Below are 4992 nucleotides of genomic sequence, written 5' to 3' on the forward strand. Positions count from 1 at the left end.
CAACATTAAATCTCATCTGCCATGTAGTTGCCCACCCCGTTATTTTGTTCAGGTCTGCTTGCAAGATTTCCACATCCTGCATAGAAGATATTGGCAAGCCTAATTTAGTATCATCTGCAAATACTGAGATTGTACTAGATATCCCCTCCTCTAGATCATTTATGAATAAATTAAACAGGATTGGTCCCAGGACAGAACCCTGGGGGACCCCACTTTCCACACCCGCCCAATCCGAGTACTCCCCATTAATCACCACCCTCTGTACTCTCCCCTGGAGCCAGTTCTCTATCCAGGTACTCACCTTATGGTCCATACCTACCTTCCTTAGTTTATACAGTAAGCGTTTGTGGGGAACGGTGTCAAAGGCCTTTGCAAAGTCCAGATACACCACATCCACAGGCTTACCTTTATCTAAGTGGCAGCTCACTTCATCGTAGAAGGTTAATAGATTGGTTTGGCACGAACGATTTTTCATGAATCCATGCTGATTACTACTTATAATACCGTTTTCATTACTAAAGTCTTGTATGTGGTCCCTTATCATCCCCTCCAAAATTTTGCAGACTACTGATGTTAGGCTGACCGGCCTATAGTTACCCGGGATATATCTCGGCCCCTTTTTAAATATTGGTACCACGTTGGCTTTTTTCCAATCAGCTGGCACCATACCCGTCTGTAAACTATCCTTAAAGATCAAGAATAATGGTCTGGCAATCACCTGGCTGAGCTCATTAAGAACCCTTGGGTGCAAGCCATCCGGTCCTGGAGTTTGTGGTCTGGAATTGAACATAATGGTATGTCATAAAATTTTGCACACAGACAAGGTGCTGTTGTATGTAAATCTGACTTTCTGATAAATGTAAGTTTTAATTATCATGATATAAAATAATGAATGTGGGGGCCTTTTGGTGGGTGTGACTTTTTTTTTTGGGGGGGGGGCGCATTTCATTCTTGGACCCAGGCAGCACGATGTCTTTGGCCAGCCCTGATTGAATCCAATGGAATAATTCAGTGTTAAAGAATAACTAAAGGCAAAAACCTTACTTCATTTTGGATAGAGTGAAAGGAGCTTGGAACCCCTATTACAATTTTACTGTTCGTGCCCCTGTTAGGGGGATTCACCCTCTGTAATATTTACCATTATTTCCAAGTAAAAGTGAAAGAAAATCCCACATATTGGGTTGTCGCCAGAACAGGAATAGAGGGGAAACCTTGCAATAGGGGACATCACTTCTGTTGACATTCTGGGATTTCTCATCACTTCCTGTTTTGGCTGAGACAGGAAGTAATCTCCCCAAAGGGACACAGATGATAAAAACACTGATAAGGGTTATTACCCACCTTTATCCTATACAAAATGAAAAAAAAAAAAAAAGTTTTGACTTTAGTACTACTCTAACTTACACTTATATCATACAATCCATATGCCATGATAGCATATACACTATATTGTTAAAGTATTGGGACGCCTGCCGTTACACGCACATGAGCTTTAATAGAGTCCCAGTCTTAAGCCCCGTAAACACGCTATGAATTTCGGCCGATCGATCGTCCGTCTTTTGTCGAGAGTGCGTGTCCGTGATGTTGGAATGTGTTCTAGACTGCCAGAATTTTTTCGTCCGACAGAAGATACTACGCTACAAAAGAGGAAGTGAGTTTGTGGACGTGACCCTTCTGGGCATCTCGCGCTGATTTCGGTAGCATTTGTTTGGTAAACGACATTTCGCTATTTTCCGAGACATCGTTCGAGGACCAATTATGATGACCGAGGATGCTACTCTTGCTGTTGTTGGGCTGGGAGTAATTGCTCTAAGATGAGTTCTTGGCAAGAAGAAGCAAAAGAGGACCTCCTGGTCCAAAAATTGGTTGCTCAACCGTGAGCAATTTTCCCCACATGTCCTTGCTGCAGGAGCTACAGGAAAATAATCCTGATGACTTCAGGAATTATTTGAGGATTACGGATCCCTGTTTTAACCGTCTTCTTGCCTTGGTGTCCCCCTATATTCGGAAGCAGGAAACATGTATGCGGGTTGCAATTACTCCTGAGCAAAGGCTAATTGCAACATTGAGATATCTTGCAACAGGGAGAAGCCTGCAGGATCTCAAGTTTACCACAGGTATCTCCCCCCAAGCTCTTGGAGTCATCATCCCTGAGACCTGCTTTGCTATCATCAAAGTCTTGCAGAAGGACTATATCAAGGTATGTTTATTGTTTTTCAATTAAATTCTATGTGTTTGTCATTTCAACATAATTTTGTTTATTTTGTATGTACATCAAATTACATATTTCATTATTTTGTAACTGCCCTCTGGCCTCATGCACATTGTTGTAATGCTTTTTGGTTTCAAGCATTTTTGCAATTAGCCAGTAACCACCCCAGCATCCTCTCCTATGTGTCCATCAAAGCATAGCCTGTTAACAGTATATTTTATCTGTGTCATTTTCTGATGTTCCCAGAATTCATTCTCCCTTTTTATTGTGTATGTTTATTTTCTGCTGTAAAAACATCCAGTGTGCACAAGGCCTTAATAATTTTTAAAAGCATAGTTCTACCCACCCACCCATGCTAAATATAAAAGTCAGCATATACAAATACTGTAGCGGGTGACTTACAATATTATGACATTAGGAGGCAAATATTAAATGTATGTAGATGTTATAGCCAAAAATGATAAAAATTCCCTTCATTTTGTTCTTATCTTAAAGTTGCATAAGCATTTGTGTGCCAAATGTGTGTATAATAATGTGATGTGCACAAGCACTCATTTTTATTTAAATTTTTACAGTTTCCAACCAACCCAGAGCAGTGGCAGGAAGTTGCTGGCCAGTTCCAGGAGCAATGGGATTTTCCAAATTGTGGGGGTGCTATAGATGGCAAGCACGTCCGCATCGTCCCACCACCTAACTCTGGCTCGTATTATTTTAACTACAAGTGTTTTTTTAGCAATGCTTGCCATTGTAAATGCTAATTATGAGTTAATTTTTTTGGACATTGGGAAGAATGGCCGAAACTCTGATGGCGGAGTCATCGATCAAACAGAGTTTGCTCGGCATCTACAAAATGGCACTCTCAACTTGCCTTCCAGTGACCAAACAATTGAGGGACTAAATTTTGTGTTTGTTGCAGATGATGCCTTTGCTCTTGGGGAACATCTTCTGAAGCCATTCCCTCTGCAAAACCTCACCCCTGAGCAAAGGATTTTCAATTATCGGCTATCCTGTGCCAGAAGAGTGGTTGAGAATGCCTTTGGTATTATGTCCAATCGGTTTAGACTTTTTCTCACCTCGATAAATCTGGCATTGTATAAAATAAATAACGTTGTCCTCTGCTGCTGCATCCTACATAATTTTTTGCGCAGGCATGCAGAGAGATATGTCACCTCTCTGCCAATTGAGAGTTACCCTGACATGCCAGGGCCTAGTGTAGAGGCTGAAGGACATGGGGCTGTAGATCTGATGACACCCATGGAAGTAGCCCGTTCTGGCTTGGCCTCCAGTACTGCCCGGGATTTGCGGCAAAATGTGTAGAATATGTAGAATATTTTGTTGGTAGAGGGGCCGTTTCTTGGCAGCAATTCCTGCCCAATACCGTTTAATTTGTCTATATTTTTTCATTGTTGTGAAATCAAAAAAAGTTTGCATTTATTCAGGAGTGTGTTTTTCTATTATTTTGGTACATCCCAAAATCAAAATGTTTTTTGTTCAGTATGTGTTATATATGTGTGACTTTTTGAGGGTTAATACATTGATCAGTGTGTTAATCTACTGTTGTCTCTCCCCTGCTGTTAAAATTATATTTTTTAACATGTGTGTTTCGTTTACTACTTGCTCCAATAGTGAAATTAGACCTTAATTGATCCACAAGGTCACTATATCTTATTTATTTTTAACCACCACATGTTTCAGTAAAGATAATCTAAATTGTAGAAGATACGTGTGCATTTGGGTACATATGTCAAGTATCTTGATTCATATTTTTATCATACAATTTAATATGCAAAATATGAAATCGCCAAGCTCAGGGGCGTTGCTAGGTGGGCAAAAGACCAGGGGCTTCAACCCCCCAGGTAAATTAGATAACCCCTCTCACATTATAAAATAGGTCCCGCCCAAGGTCCACCCAATGTCTCCTTACATTGGTGGTAAATGGGCAGAAGTCCATACATTGTTGTCGTTTTTTTATTAAACCATTAATGTAATACCAACTTAGCTCCACCTGTTATGTTGTGTTAATTTATGACATCCTTCTCACTGACCACCAATGTAAGGAGATGTCAGTCTTATGTGAAAATCGCTCAGTGTAGAGATATAAGTGTTATATATAGGTAATCTAAAGGGAAATGAACAAACAAAGCTGCGATTCGCTATATATAACACTGATCTCAATACACGGATCGCTATTACCTATAACACTGACATATCGAATCCAATGAGTGGTATTCCTTAAATATAACCTTGATATGTGTGGACTGAGTGCCACCCAGTCTACAGATATCATTGTGCACTCAGTGTACTAGTGAATATCACTTGTTAGATGGGCACTGGGCAAGAAGGAACACTCATTCTGCCAGGCTTGTAATTATACACACAAACTAAACTGCTTTAATTACCTAAAACTATGTGAACAGGGCAGCCATCAAATTTTGAGGCACCTTATACAGTTTTAGACCTGCCCCCCCCCCCATCCCCCCCCCATGGGCCTGACCACTACCATTCCCCCAAATATGGCCACTGGGCAGAGGTGTATACCAAATTTGCACTATGTGTGAATTTAAAATGCCATATTTGCTCACTATCCCCCCATCTCTCCCCCCCACCCTCTTTAACTGTGTTGGCCAGGAGTGTGGACATGTTGCAGCTGCACTGCAGGAATTATCCACTCTGTCACACAGGTGTACCGCCTGGCAAGTGTGACCTATTCAAGTGAATGGGGCCAGTCCCCTGCAACTGTGTGCAATGCATGCTCATGTGGGGTCCAAGAGGTTAAAGCA

General features: G+C 41.2%; 1 pseudogene across 1 annotated transcript; it reads left to right on the forward strand.

The window, feature by feature from the left end:
• Positions 1-1894: 1894 nt before the first annotated feature.
• Positions 1895-3529, forward strand: LOC309549594 (putative nuclease HARBI1; annotated as a pseudogene). Its single transcript has 2 exons — positions 1895-2200; positions 2788-3529. The product of its transcript is annotated as a putative nuclease HARBI1 (transcript).
• The last annotated feature ends 1463 nt before the right edge of the window (positions 3530-4992 follow it).

Source organism: Pelophylax lessonae (genome assembly GCF_965119305.1).
Source record: "Pelophylax lessonae genome assembly, chromosome: 1".
NCBI lineage: Eukaryota > Metazoa > Chordata > Amphibia > Anura > Ranidae > Pelophylax > Pelophylax lessonae.